General features: G+C 41.2%; 1 protein-coding gene across 2 annotated transcripts in view; it reads left to right on the forward strand.

The window, feature by feature from the left end:
- The first annotated feature begins 3578 nt into the window (after nt 1–3578).
- Nucleotides 3579–16075, forward strand: part of BTBD3 (BTB domain containing 3) — a 39374-nt gene continuing 26877 nt past the window's right edge. The window contains exon 1 of one of the 2 annotated variants that reach the window (XM_082359742.1): nt 3579–3738. The gene's annotated coding sequence lies outside the window, so the exon portion shown is untranslated. The remainder of the gene's footprint in view (nt 3739–16075) is intronic. The other variant, XM_082359741.1, reaches the window with a different exon arrangement.

A 16075-nucleotide genomic window follows, 5' to 3' on the forward strand; every position in this document is an offset into this window, starting at 1 on the left:
AAGAAAGAGGAAACGAGGAAAAGAGGAGCTTTTACCTCTGAATGGCTTGTAAAGGCCCCTCCTGCCTCACCCTCTTTTATTATACCCTGTAAACTCTGAACTGAAGCAAGTGAGTCAGGGGAATGGGAATGTTATTTTATTTAATATTTACCAGCTTTGCTCAAACTTTTTTTAAAAGATGCTGCTCTACCCCATTGGCTTGTGCCAAACCAAACTGTGCAACCTGAGGGCCACAGTGGAGGCAGGATGAGGAGAGGAAGCCCCCAGAATCAACTTCCTGAACAAAGTACACCTGGCTCAATCATTTATGCCCCTCCTAAGGCGCTTGCCACATTCTGCCTTACATTAGAGCTATGAACTCTTAGCCTATTTGATCAATTCCCCGAGGGCAGGGATGTTGCCTAGTACATAACAAATGGCAATATCTGTAGATTAAATGGAATATCTTATCCATTTTTGCATGCTCCCAATAGCTACAGGATTGCCCCAAAAGGGATTCAATAAACACACTGATTGAATGCCAAATCATGCATCTACTCTGAGATTGAGAATTATTTCCAGTGTAAACTCTCCTTAGGTTGCTCCCTCCTAGCAGCAAGTAGTTAATTGTATTGGCACTTAAATTGAAATAAAATGTTCAGACGTGAAATCATGTCACTGCTTTGCATGTCTGGTGTTTTAAGAGTACAGCTAGAGTCTATCTTTAGTTAATGGCTCATTAGGCATTTATTTGAAAATAATTAAAATATTCATATGTATCACCTTTTTGGTATATCATAGCTAGGGAGACCAAAATTTTGTTACCTCCTATATCAATTTTTTAAATTTAATAGTATTACCCAGTGAACTGAGAAAATCTCACCATGCCAATATCCACACGCTCTCCTCTTTTGGTTTTTGCCTCTGGTATTCATTCACAAGTAATAGCAGTTGCCATTTATCCAGACCCTAGCATGTGCTGGGTGCTTTACCCATTTTTATTTGATTTGTCATAACCTTATAAGTTAAAGATTACAATACCCATTTTTCAGATTCAGATGATAATTAACTCATGTAATGTTCGTAACCTCGCAAGGTATATTAGTCAGGGTTCTTGAGAGAGAGAGAGAGAGAGAGAGAGAGAGAGAGAGAGAGAGAGAGAGGGGGAGGGGGAGGGAGAGGGAGAGGGAGAGGGAGAGGGAGAGGGAGAGGGAGAGAGAGAGAGAGAGAGGGAGAGAGAGAGGGAGGGAGAGGGAGAGGGAGAGGGAGAGGGAGAGGGAGAGGGAGAGGGAGAGAGAGAGAGAGAGAGGGAGAGAGAGAGAGAGCGAGAGAGAGAGGGAGAGAGGGAGAGAGAGATGTAATTAAAGAATTGACTCACATGATTGTGGAGGCTGGGACGTCCATAATCTGCAGGGTGAGCCAGCAGGCTGGAGGCCCAGGGAAGAGTTGCAGTTCAAGTCCAGAGGCAGTATGTTGGCAGAATTCCTGTTTTTTTTTTTTCAGGGGAGGTCAGTCTTTTTCTATTTGGGCCTTCAAATGATTGGATAAGGCCCACGCACATTATGGAAGGCAATCTGCTTCACTCAAAGTCCACTGACTTAAATATTAATCTCACCTGAAAAAAAAATACCTTCGCATAAACATCTAGACTATATTTGACCAAATATCTGAGTACTGTGGCCTGGCCAAACTGACACATAAAATTAACCATCATACAAGGTAAATATTATGATTCCATGCTACTGTAGGGGAACAAAACTTGCCACCCCAAAATGTCTCTTTGGTATGCAGATTTTTTTTCCGAACTGAAAACAATCAAGGCCCAAAAGACTCAGGAAGAACCTTTGACCTTCCCCCTAATTGCCTAAAAATTTTAGATATAGGGCCTATTCCAGGAATAGAGCTATCACCAGAGACACCTGCAAAAAATATGGGCTAGGGATGGTAGGGGAATAGGGCCTAGAGATCAAAGTCCACTCTGTGTCCCATTGTCTCTGCCTGATCCAGCAAACAGTTATTTACCAAACATTTATATGAATTGCCTTCTTCCCCTTTCAAGTCCCAAACCACGACCCACAACATCTTCTTTTGCCTTTAAACTGAAGATGATATTTAAGGTAAGGGTGTCAGTCATTTTGGTGAGTTACTCAGTTTTCCTGGCTCTCTGCCATGTACATATGTTATTAAACTGTTGTTTGATTTTCTTCTGTTACTCTGTCTCAATTGAATTCTTACACCAGCCAGAAGAACCTAAAGGGAAGAGGAAAATTTCTTCCTCCCTGACATTACAGATGAACACAGTAAGGCTCACAGATATTGAGTAACTTGCATGACATCAGACAGTTTGTTTCGGAGCATCTGGACTTTATAAAAGGGGTTTTTGTTTTCCAAAGTCCATATATTTTTCACTACATATACTGTCTCTCAAATTAATGTTTTTTTAATTAAGTAGAAATATATTCTCCCAGGACAAAACTCATGTTAAAAGAAGCATTTAGTGATTGTAGCTGTACATTTTAAAGGTCTAATTTATCCACTAATAAATATCTACCAAAGATGATGATCTAATCTAATGAAGTAGGTGTCTCTCATGAGAAACAACTCTTTACACCCAAACAGGCAGTGACAAAAACTAGGGAATCCTGTCCTTCACAATCTCACAATCTCTGAAAACGTTTCCATGTATTCTGTTTCTGATGCCAACACTTGAATTCAGGACCCTTCTACTTCTACAGCATTTCACTGCTAGTCTTCACCTTATATTCCAAAATTCTGCATCTAATCAGACCGCCAGAAACACCAGACCCTTCTCCCTCACACCTTTAGTATTTATCAGTTATCCACTAAAAAAAGCTGAAAATTTGAAGTGAAGCATCAAAAATCTTTTCCAGACGAGCTTCAAGTACCCTTCCAGCCACCGTTTTTGCCCTTCACTATGAAAAACACATTCAGATTAAACTTGTCCCCAAGAAGGTTCATGAGCTCATATATTACTTGATTTTTTTTTTTTTTTTCAGTTTCTGCCTTTGCATTGACCTTTCTCCCAGGTGAGCTTATCTTCTGACTCCATCTCTTACCCTTCCAGGCTTCTCAAAAGTTTTCTCATCACCCCAGCCAGAGGCAACTCTCCTTCCCCAAATTGCTTAAGAGCGTAGTTAAGGTTTGCAGTTTCAGGTACTGGATGATCTCTATTTATGCACTTTTCTCATCTGTTCAAAGAGAGGGCTGGAATCAGTGCCCGAAAAGGAATCCCAAAGCCAAATGCAATCGGTTCACCATTACCTGAGGATGCCCTGTGTTCTGCACAAAGGCTCTGCCAAAGTAGGTGCTCAATAAATATTTAACACCTTAATTGACGAATGATACAGAGAAGAAAACTGCAACTTGTGGGACAAGGGCGAACTTGCTTCTCAGCGAAGGGTGACTTTTGGCCCTCTTCCACTGCCCTACGTTTCACAGGTCCAGGGTCACAGCCCACCCCTCCACCGGACCCTAGGAAGGGACAGGCACTACGCATGCCCGGTATCCAGGGGCGCCTCCGGGCGCTCAGCCCGCTCGGCCCCGCCCCTCCCGTCGCTCGGGTGCGCGCGTGCGCGGCCCCGCGGAGCGTGCCCTGCGTGCGGGTACCCGCCGAGCCCGCCGGGCGCTGGTTCCCCGAGTGCCCGGGCCGGGGCCTGAGGAGCGGGCACCGGGCCGGGGCAGCGAGCAGTAAGCAGAGCGGACGGCGGGCGCTGCCTGAGGCGACAAGGACAGCGAGCGGTGAGTGAGGGGGCCGTGAGCGAGCGGGCGGGCGCCTCCGCGCGTGCGCAGCGTCGGACCGCCGGTCCAGGGGCGCGCTCCCGGCAGCGGGCCGGAGGGGCAGAGCTTGGCTGGGCAGGGACGGGGCTGCCGGCCGGCGTCGGGACAGGGGCTGTGGGGGCGCCCGGATAGCCTGTCCCGGCTCGAGAGGCGCTGGCCGCGCGGGCGGGCTTCCGGAGGAGCTCCAGGCGGGACGGTGCTGGCCCCGCGCGGAGGTCCTGGCGTCCGGGCCCGAGGGCAGGGCCAGCTGCAGCTGAGGACGCCGGGGAGGGGCGAGGCGAACCCCCCGGGGCTCCTGCCGGCAGTACGAGCGCTCGCTGAGTGCGCGACCCCCGGAGGTGGCCGAGGTCCAGGGAGGGGGCGCGGCCGAGCAGCCTCGGCGTCGAGCAGGTGGCGGGGCCGCGCCCCTCGCCCGGGGAGGCGCGGGTTGGAAACGGGAGCAAAGTTCCCCGGAGCAACTTTACTGGGGCGCAGCCTGCGGGGTCCGGGGGCGGGGCCCGTGCTGGGGGCTCCGGGGACCGACACCCCAGCCTTCGTCCAGCCCTGGTGGTCGCAGGACGCCAGCGAATGCTGGTGGGCTTCTGCGGGTTCAGTTTCCTTCTGGTCCTGGAGCTCGTCCTCCAAGTTCTGAGCTGTATTCACTGCCAATTCGCTCTTAAAATAGATATGTAAGTTTGGTGTTTCAGTAAGAAGGATATTTGCTCTCTTGGGAAGAAAGGGCTTATATTGCCCGTTTTTTTTTTTTTTTTTTAACCTCAAAGAAAGTATTGTTAGGGCATACCGGGGACTCCTATTTATCAAGAAACCTGTTGTCCTGTGTGTGCTTGGAGAAAGCCAGCTAATTTCTATTATTAGCCGTAAAAAGACAAAGGGAGATAACTGTGCTTTCTTTTTTCCTTTCTTTCTTTCTCTCTCTTTTTTTCTTACCCTTTGGTTTAAATACTCTCCGCCACCTCGCCACATCTTGGAGTACTGTAGTTCCCAAAACTGGCTGCACAAAAGGATCACTGGAGAGTTTTAAGACTCTGCTCAAAATTGCACCCCAGACCAATTAAAACACGGTGTGTAGTTTATAAAGTTCCCTCGGTGATTCCAATAGTGCAGCAGAGTTTGGGAAGCATAGGTTTAATTTAAGAAAGTCAAGATTTTAGTTTTGCGAAGTAGCATTCAGTTTGTAACTGATGAGACGAAACTCTGGCTTCGTTTTCCATAGACAGGAACTCACAAAGAGTGGTTTGTTCCCGCCGGGGAGGGAGGGAGGGAAGCGTCTCTAATGGTTCAAACTTTAGCTGAACTATATAATACGACTCCAGCGTCCAGACATTGTTCTAACTGGTGTTTTGAATTTCTTTTGGGCGTGTTGAATTTCCTAGTAGTAAGCCCACCTTCCTGACCCCTGCCGCACCCAAGGGGTTTCGTCTTCTTTTAACCCTCTCTCAGCCTCCCTCCCCCGTTTCCCCTCTTAACCATCCCCCAGCCTCTGGGAGGATCCCCTCCCCCAGCATGTACCGACTCTAAGGGGTGACTGCAGGTTACCATAGCAACGGGTCATCCAGGGGAAGTGGGCGGGTCTACCTTTGGTTTTCTGAATAGGACTCTTCCTTTTCTAAAGATTTTGAATGACCCTTTTCAGTACTTGGCTTCAGCTCAGGTAAGGGTGAGTTCACGCAATTCCACTTTTTCTTTCTAAGTAATTTCAGTAATTATTTATTAATGCTGTTGTATGGAGTGATAATGCTAGCAGCTGTGCTGTTCTACCTTTACCAGTCTTTGCACTAAGAACTTGTGTAACAAAGTTCCAAAAGAGGTGGAAGCAACTTTTTTTAAAAAATAGTTTTTCTTTGGGGCACACAAATCTACGAAGTATATGCATCATTTTTCTAAACTCCGAAGACATATTTAAGAAATTTTAAAAGTGAAATATAATCCTATATCCATGCAAAAACCTTTGCTAATTTGTGGCCCAAAAATGTCATTGTCTGTTTGTAAATTGTTTCGTTCCTAGAAAGTGCTTTGCCATGATTCTTTGCAAAAAGTTAAACCACTTGTAACGTTATACTTTAAAATAACAAAGGAAAGGCACAGTTTGTCTACAGATTCACCCACTCCTTCCCTTCCCCAACACACACACATCCAAACAAAGATAAGTTTTTAAAATGTTCATTCTTTTATGTTCAAAACAGATATTCCGCAGCCAACTAATTCCAGTTTACCTTGAAAGGAACTCTTAAAACTGTTCCACACAAAATAGTACAGACATATTTACGTGTCTTCAGGCTTTTTGTTTTTATGAAACCTTTCAAACTTTAGTGTGTAAATAATAATCAGAATTCGATCAGTCAATTCAAAATGCTTATGGTAGTATAGTGACTCCCAGCATCTATTGGGGATTGCAGAGGTTTTCTCTACTCTTGTGTTATGTGCTAGTTAACTTTCTGGTTATCAAGCAGATTCCGTAAGGCTAATTTTCCCCATTTCACTCTGAGAAGACAATAATAGTGGAAAATCCTCTCATTTGATGGACCTTGCAGTTCAACAGTAATGCTGTGCAGCTAAGGCAGTAACTGCTCACCTAATCTTTTCATTCCATGTTTAAAAACTGAGGCCTTCTAAGCATCTACAGTTGAGAATTTCTATTCTTTCTATGGTTTTTAAACATTTTAAAATGAAAAGCCATTGTCCTTGTTGTAGACATTTTGGGAATTACCAAAAAAAGTTAAAAAAATAAAAATCACAGGTACGTCCAGAAATAATCAGCTGTTCATGGGATGATATGCTTCCATTTGTCCCATTTTATTTGTCTGCGTATATATACTTTTAAGCAAAATTGGCACTTTAATTTCATTCGTAGTTTTAAATACTGCCCTTTCGCTTAATATATCACATTTCCTATGCCCTTAAATCTTCTTTGAAAATAAGATTTTTAATGATGGGTATGCCAAAGTTTATTTAGCTAGTTTTCTCTTTTTTTTTTTTTTTTAAACATCTTTATTGAAGTATAATTGCCTTACAATGGTATGTTAGCTTCTGCTTTATAACAAAGTTAATCAGTTATACATATACAATATGTTCCCATATCTCTTCCCTCTTGCATCTCCCTCCCTCCCACCCTCCCCATCCCACCCCTCTAGGTGGTCACAAAGCACCGAGCTGATCTCCCTGTGCTATGCGGCTGCTTCCCACTAGCTATCTATTTTACATTTGGTAGTGTATATATGTCCATGACACTCTCTCACCCTGTCACATCTCACCCCACCCCCTCCCCATATCCTCAAGTCCATTCTCTAGTAGGTCTGTGTCTTTATTCCCGTCTTGCCACTAGGTTCTTCATGGCCTTTTTTTTTTTTTTCCTTAGATTCCGTATATATGTGTTAGCATACTGTATTTGTTTTTCTCTTTCTGACTTACTTCACTCTGTATGACAGACTCTAACTCCATCCACCTCATTACAAATACCTCCATTTCATTTCTTTTTATGGCTGAGTAATATTCCATTGTATATATGTGCCACATCTTCTTTATCCATTCATCTGTCGATGGACATCTAGGTTGCTTCCATGTCCTGGCTATTGTAAATAGAGCTGCAATGAACATTTTGGTACATGACTCTTTTTGAACTATGGTTTTCTCAGGGTATATGCCCAGTAGTGGGATTGCTGGATCGTATGGTAGTTCTATTTGTAGTTTTTTAAGGAACCTCCATACTGTTCTCCATAGTGGCTGTATCAATTTACATTCCCACCAACAGTGCAAGAGAGTTCCCTTTCCTGCACGCCCTCTCCAGCATTTATTGTTTCTAAGTTTTCTCTTTTTTGACATATTTCCATTTTCAGTGTTTGGAAGTATCATATTAAATTCTGGTTGCAAAGCCTCGCTTGGCCACTTCCGATCTAAGTGACCTTAATTACCTAATTATTTGATTGTGCTTCCTTTATCCATAGAATGGGGGTAATAATTGTGCCGGCAACATAGAGTTTTGGAGCGATGGAATGAACCAAATAGAGGAAGGTCTTCAGCAGAGTCTGGCAAAGGATGTAGGCTCAGAAAGTAATAGCAGACATACAGGCAGAGCTGGGGTAAATGCCCTTGTCTGAAAGTCTCACTGTCTCTGACTTGCTCAGGCTAGATTTATAGCAGAATTCCTGGGGCAGAGGTGAACTCTTTTATGACTCTTGAGGCCTGTTGCCAAATTGCTTATGCCAGAACATGTCGATTCCCTTACACGCTGAACAGTCTTTCCATAGTGTCAGCACTCCAGTGTTTAATCTTTCCTAATCTTCTATAAAAATGTGGTCTTGTTTTAATTCATATTTTTTTGGTAACTAGTGAAATTAGTAACTTGCTTTTTATTTGTTCATTTTGCCTCTGAGAGTTGTCCAGGTACTTTGTCCATTTTATTGTTAAATGATGATTTAAAAAAATGATTTAAAGTATCTTTTAATATAAAGAGATAATATATGTATAATTAAGTATCCTATATATATTATATAACATATGCTCTTAATATAAAGAGCGTATAATATAAATATGCTCTTAATATAAAGAGCATTGTGCCTTTATCATATTTGTAATTTTTTTTTTTTTTCTCAGCTCATTATTTGTCTTTTAATTTACTTTATGGTGTTTTCCAAACAACAGGATATTTTTACTTTTATGTAGTCAGCTCTCTTCATCTTGTCCATTATGACTTTTCCTTGTAAATATTTACGTTTGAAAATATAAACAGAGGTGAGGTAAATGAAACAAAAATTTTGGAAATATATTAGATTTGTACACTTAGTTCTATATTAGCACATGGATGTGAATTGTTTTACAGCACCTCCTCCTCCTGAGCCAGCCCATCTAGTCTACCAGCACCATCTGTTAAACAGTCCATCCTTTCCTCATTGGGTTGTGGTCTTCCCTTTATTATATTTTAAGATCTTGACTAGCTTTTGGGTCTGATTCTGTTTTAGGTCTTACTCATCTATCATTGATCTCTTATCTTAATCAGTGTTATATCTTTTTAAATGTACATTTAGAATATATAGAAGTATCTGCTAGAGGAAGTCACAGTGTTCTTTTAGAAATCATAATTATAGTCATCTATCCTTTCAAATAAAAATTATATTACTATCTATATACTAATACATGCACATAATTTAAATCTAAGAATACTAAAATACTTATTGTAAAATAAGTGGTCCCCTATCTCTCACCGCCCTCCACCCATCCCCTTAGGCTCCTCAGTGGCAGTCTTTTGACTGTAACTGGTTTCTTTTGAGTTTTTCACTGGGACCGCATATAAGGTCTTTTCCTGTTGGACTGGTCAGAGGGTGGTCATCAGGCAGCACCCTGCGATGAGGAAAGAAAGGAACACTCCTGCCAGTGTTCAGGAGACATCTGGCTGGAGTCTTAGCATCTCTTCACTTTGGGGAAGGTTCTGGTGCTCTCACAGTCCAAATACTTACCTGTTTTATCTACTCCCCCAAGAATCAGTCTCCAGTCTTGCTGGGCTCAGGGACTGTGGGCCAGAGCTCCACAGCCAGGAGGTGGGAAGGGCATCCGGGAAGTAAGGCTGCTAACCTTATTTTAGCCTGCTACCCTTTCTCCAGTTTTGAAGCAAACTGGAGTGCTTCTCAGCTTTCCTCACTGGTGGTGGAGCATTTCACTCTTAGGGCTGCTGGGTTGGTACTTGTCCATCTGCTTTCCGCTTTCATGATTTTGTTGTAATATCCACTACCGTTGTTTAAGTCCTTGCATCTTTGTCTTCTGGAAAGAACTCTTTACTGCCATTTTTGTGGAGTTTAGAGAGAGGATGTGCTTGAATGTTTTGTTAAACGTGCCATCTTAACCTGGAATGCTCTGCAGATGAATCCTTAGAACTGAGATATATCCAGTTGTTTTGGTTCCTTGGCAAGGACTGTCATGTACATGTAAAGTAGTCAGTGTTTCTCTGAAGGGATGTGAAAAGTTATGCAGACCTTCTGTCTCTTAGCAGAGGTGTTTTGTTTGTTTGTTTACTATTTATATAAGTCCTAATATTTATTGTTAGGGTTCTTCTTAGGTATTTATGGTTTTGTTGCTGTTGTGATGGGTTCTTCAAATTGCTATTGCTGGTATAAGATGGTTGTTGATTTTTGTAATTTTATTTTATAGCTGGCTCTTATTCTAAGAGCTTTGCAGTTTATTTTCTTGGGTTTCCTACTTACGTAATGACACTTGTGTCTACTTCTTTCTAATAATTATACCTTTTATTTTGGTTTTACGGCAGGCTACACTACTGTTAGCATTCTGGAACATTACAAAATACATCTGGAACATTATCAAATAGTAATGGCAGTAATGTGCAAACTTTTGTTCTTTAATAGGAAAAACAGTAGTACAATATTGGTTTTTGTTTTATCATAATTCCTCATCAGGACAGAGGAAATCTATCCTTTTATTTCCAATTTATTTAGAGGTATTTTTATTATTATTTTTTAAGGGATAGGAATTGAATGGAATTCAATTAGCAGTAATCTGCTAATAGGAATTAGCAGATTAATGTTAGCAGCTACGGTTTATCACTGGTATATCTTAACAGATCTACTGACTTGAGTCCCAAATATTAAACTGGAGTAAATCCTTCCTTTTGAATAATTCTTTAGAAAAATGAATTCAGTTCGTGACGAAATTAAAAGATAACATCACATTCAGTGCATATTCATGTCTTCTGTGGTGGGGGCTGTGTGGGATACAGTCTCCAGGGCTTTTTCAAAAGAAAATATTGTAAATTGCAGAATCCAACAATCAGTTCTCATCTTTACTCTGGGCAGCACTTGATATAATTGGTCATTCTCTCTTTAGATTTGACTTTCTTCGATTTTGAGGACACCACAGTCTCCTGCTTTTCCTTCTGTACCACTGAATTTCATTAATTTTTTTTTAAATGTGTGTGGTTTTTGTTTGTTTGTTTTCACATCAGCCTGTTAATTTGGAATACTTCAGGGCTCAGTTCTTGTGGGACTCTTGTCACAAACAATTGTAAGATTTTAATAAAGTACCATGTAGCTCCTTAAGACTCCCGATGTATATTTCCAGTTGAAGTGGCTCTCTTAAACTCCTGATGCATATATCCAACTACTTTTTTGACTTCTTCAGTTGAATACATAAAAGATACTTCCATTTTAAGGACTAAAATGGAATTTCTGATCTTCCTCTGCAAACCTGCTCTCCCTGTAGCCTGCTCTATTTTGGTGTTGGGGCAGCTCCATTTTTCGGGTTATTCAAGCCAGAAACCTTGGAATCATCCTGACTCTTCTCTTTCTCTCCCACTTTACATCCAGGCTGTTAGCAGATCCTGCTGCTCTATCTTCCAGATGTATCCAGAATCCTGTCTTCCAAATAAATCCAGGAGTTCAACCCCTTTTCTCAAGTCTACTGCAAGCACCTTCCTCCCAAGTCTCCAGCACCTGTTGCCTGGATGGTATGCAGTGACCTCTCCTTTCTTCTTCCCTACCTTCCTTTAATATGTTATCGACATAACAACCGGAGTGATCTTTTTAAAGCATAGGTTGCATATGCTTAAAACCCTCCTCTGGCTCTCCATGTCACTCTGAGTAAAAGTCAAGATTCCTCATAATGATTCACAAAGCCCGACACCTTCTGGTTACCAAGACCTCTGACCTCCTCCCCACTCCTCTCCCTGGAATGGAATGCTCTCCATTCCAGCCATCCTTACCTCCTTGCTGATCCTGGAACCCTCCAGGCACATTCCCACTTTTAGGTCTTTGTGCTGGGTTTTCCTTCTGCCTGTAGTATTTTCTCCCCAGATGCATTCATGGCCAGCTCCCTCACTGCCTTCAGGTCTTCACTAAGCCACCACTTTGTCAGTGACGTCTACGCTGTTTACAGTTGCAAACTGTGCCTGGTATCCCTCTTGGAATGCTTTACGTTTTCTCTTCACCATAGCATCTCCTACCTTCTAAATTACCGTATGACTTATTTATTTATTGTTTATTTTTGGTGAATTCTCTTTTCCCGTCCCTGCTAGACAGTAAGTTCCATGTGGCCAGGTATTTTATGTCTGTTCATTAATGTGTCCCAAGTGTGTGGTACATAGAAGATGGTCAGTAAATGTTTTTTGAATAAATGAACATAGTCTGCCTTCTCCATTTTTTTTCCAATGAATTTCTCGTAAAGCAGTGTAGTCCTTTGGCGTCTGTGGATCCAGCATTGGTGATTTAGCATCCCATCAGCAACAGGGAAGTTGAAGAACATGTATGGATATAATAATACAGAGAGTGGTTATGAGGTTTAAATAGGATACTGTCTGTAAAGTGCTAAACTGTGCCAGTGTGTAGGAACAGGTCACTTAACTGTTAGAAAGCCTTAGCCAACTGACTCGATTCACATCTGAATGATGTGAATTGAATGCTAGAACCTGCTCTCTTTGGATTTCAGTTTTTTAAGCAACGGTGGGCAGTGGCTTCACCTTGGGAACATTTCAAAATACAGGGAGCCTGAGCTCCCTGGTAAATATCAGTGATGTGCTCTTCCTTTGTTTATTCTTTAACCCATCTGTTAAAGTGGAATGCAACCACTTGTTTTCTCCTTTTGTGTTTTCTTTTTTTTTTTTTAATTAATTTATTTTTATTTATTGATTGATTGATTGCTATGTTGGGTCTTCATTTCTGTGCTAGGGCTTTCTCTAGTTGCGGCAAGTGGGGGCCACTCTGCATCGCGGTGTGCGGGCCTCTCACTATCGTGGCCTCTCTTGTTGCGGAGCACAGGCTCCAGACGCGCAGGCTCAGTAGTTGTGGCTCACGGGCCTAGTTGCTCCACGGCATGTGGGATCTTCCCATACCAGGGCTCGAACCCGTGTCCCCTGCATTGGCAGGCAGATTCTCAACCACTGCACCACCAAGGAAGCCCCTTTTGTGCTTTCTTGTTGTTCAGGACATCTCCCCATCTCTCAGTCTCCTTTAAGTCCTTTTTCCTCTGAGGTTCTAGCTGAAATAAGTTCTTTTATAAGATGATTTTGAAATCCTTCAGAGGCACAGAGAAGCACATAGTTGGACATAATATTAAATCCACAAAGTCAAAAGCTCTCAGACCTTTAGCTTCAGTTCCCCGGACAAGCATGCGTTGTGGCCATCCCTGCAGCGACCATCAGAGCCATGGTTTTGCTTACAGAGTTTCTAGAGTCTCCTTTTATGTCCTTTAAATCTGAGAATATCTCAGAAACATCAGGCTCCCTCTCCTCTTTTGATAGAGCAAGAAATATTTGTATGCTTTTTACTGTGGCAATTACTGTGCAAATAAGGTGAGTCATGTGCCAGAAAAAGATGATTATTTTAGAGATTGTGTAGGCAGCCAAAGAATAGACAATAAACCAAAACGACGATGTATCTCTAGAAATGTGTAAACCCAGTGCCAGTAACCTGAACACAAAAATGTGAACATTTTCTTCAATTTCTAATTTTTTTCCTCAAAAACGATCTACTTACTTAGTTTTTTAAAAATCTACTTAATTTTTCTCTAATAGTATATGAGCAGGGGAGGTCCCCATATTCAGAGAGCGTAAACATTTTAGCCTCAGTTGCCATACATATTATAAATAAAATTTCACAAGCACCACATTCTGAATGTATCACCTGATGAATTTGGCTTCTCTTTGAAAATGGGATCATTGTATTTGTGCTTTGTTTTTGTTTTGTTTTATTTTTTTATACAGCAGGTTCCCATTAGTTATCCATTTTATACATATTAGTGTAGATATGTCAATCCCAATCTCCCAATTCATCACACCACCACCCTACTCCCCCGCCACTTTCCCCCATTGGTGCCCATACGTTTGTTCTCTACATCTGTGTCTCAATTTCTGCCCTGCAAACCGGTTCATCTGTACCATTTTTCTAGGTTCCACATATATGCGTTAATATACGATATTTGTTTTTCTCTTTCTGACTTACTTCACTCTTTTTGACAGTCTCTAGATCCATCTACATCTCTACAAATGACCCAATTTCATTCCTTTTTAAGGCTGAGTAATAGTCCATTGTATATATGTACCACATCTTCTTTATCCATTCGTCTGTCGATGGGCATTTAGGTTGCTTCCGTGTCCTGGCTATCGTAAATAGTGCTGCAATGAACATTGGGGTGCATGTGTCGTTTTGAATTATGCTTTTCTCTGGGTATATGCCCAGTAGTGGGATTGCTGGGTCGTATGGTAGTTCTATTTTTAGTTTTTTAAGGAACTTCCATACTGTTCTCCATAGTGGCTGTATCAATTTACATTCCCACCAACAGTGCAAGAGGGTTCCCTTTTCTCCACACCCTCTCCAGCATTTGTTGTTTGTATATTTTCTGATGCCCATTCTAACAGGTGTGAGGTGATACCTCATTGTAGTTTTGATTTGCATTTTTCTAACAGTTAGTGATATTGAGCAGCTTTTCACCTGCTTCTTGACCGTCTGTATGTCTTCTTTGGAGAGATGTCTATTTAGGTCTTCTGCCCATTTTTGGATTGGGTTGTTTGTTTTTGTAATATTGAGCTGCATGAGCTGTTTAAATATTTTGGAGATTAATCCTTTGTCCGTTGATTCGTTTGCAAATATTTTCTCCCATTCTGAGGGTTGTCTTTTCGTCTTGTTTGTAATTTCCTTTGCTGTGCAAAAGCTTTGAAGTTTCATTAGGTCCCATTTGTTTATTTTTGTTTTTATTTCCATTACTCTAGGAGGTGGATCAAAAAAGATCTTGCTGTGATTTATGTCAAAGAGTGTTCTTCCTATGTTTTCCTCGAAGAGTTTTATAGTGTCCGGTCTTACATTTAGGTCTCTAATCCATTTTGAGTTTATTTTTGTGTATGGTGTTAGGGAGTGTTCTAATTTCCTTCTTTTACATGTAGCTGTCCAGTTTTCCTAGCACCACTTATTGAAGAGACTGTCTTATCTCCATTGTATATCCTTGCCTCCTTTGTCATAGATTAGTTGACAATAGGTGCCTGGGTTTATCTCTGGGCTTTCTATCCTGTTCCATTGATCTATATTTCTGTTTTTGTGCCAGTACCATATTGTCTTGATTACTGTAGCTTTGTAGTACAGTCTGAAGTCAGGGAGTCTGATTCCTCCAGCTCCGTTTTTTTCCCTGAATACCGCTTTTGCTTTTCGGGGTCCTTTGTGTCTCCATTCAAATTTTAAGATTTTTTTTTCTAGTTCTGTAAAAAATGCCATTGGTAATTTGAAGGAATTGCATTGAATCTGTAGATTCTTTGGGTAGTATAGTCATTTTCACAATATTGATTCTTCCAATCCAAGAACATGGTATATCTCTCCATCTGTTGGTATCATCTTTAATTTCTTTCATCGGTGTCTTATCGTTTTCTGCATACAGGTCTTTTGTCTCCCTAGGTAGGTTTATTCCTGGGTATTTTATTCTTTTTGTTGCAATTGTGAATGGGATTGTTTCCTTAATTTCTCTTTCAGATTTTTCATCATTAGTGTATAGGAATGCAAGAGATTTCTGTGCATTAATTTTGTATCCTGCAACTTTACTAAATTCATTGATTAGCTCTAGTAGTTTTCTGGTGGCATCTTTAGAATTCTCTATGTATAGTATCATTCATCTGTAAATAGTGACAGTTTTATTTCTTCTTTTCCAATTTGTATTCCTTTTCTTTCTTTTTTTTCTCTGATAATCATGGCTAAGACTTCCAAAACTGTGTTGAATAATAGTGTTGAGAGTGGACATCCTTGTCTTGTTCCTGATCTTAGAGAAAATGCTTTCAGTTTTTCACCATTGAGAATGATGTTTGCTGTGGGTTTGTCATATATGACCTTTATTATGTTGAGGTAGGTTCCCTCTTTGCCCATTTTCTGGAGCGTTTTTATCATAAATGGGTGTTGAATTTTGTCAAAAGCTTTTTCTGCATCTATTGAGATGCTCATGTGGTTTTTCTTCAATTTGTTACTATGGTGTATCACATTGATTGATTTGCGTATATTGAAGAATCCTTGCATCCCTGGGATAAATCCCACTTGGTCATGGTGTATCATCCTTTTGATGTGTTGTTGGATTCTGTTTGCTAGTATTTTGTTGAGGATTTTTGCATCTATATTCACGAGTGATATTGGTCTGTAATTTTCTTTTTTTGTAGTATCTTTGGTTTTGTTATCAGGGTAATGGTGGCCTCATAGAATGAGTTTGGGAGTGTTCCTTCCTCTGCAACTTTTTGGAAGAGTTTGAGAAGGATGGGTGTTAGCTCCTCTCTAACTGTTTGATAGAATTCATCTGTGAAGCCATCTGGTCCTGGACTTTTGTTTGTTGGATGATT

Source organism: Balaenoptera borealis (assembly GCF_965194805.1).
Source record: "Balaenoptera borealis genome assembly, chromosome: 16".
Classification (NCBI taxonomy): domain Eukaryota; kingdom Metazoa; phylum Chordata; class Mammalia; order Artiodactyla; family Balaenopteridae; genus Balaenoptera; species Balaenoptera borealis.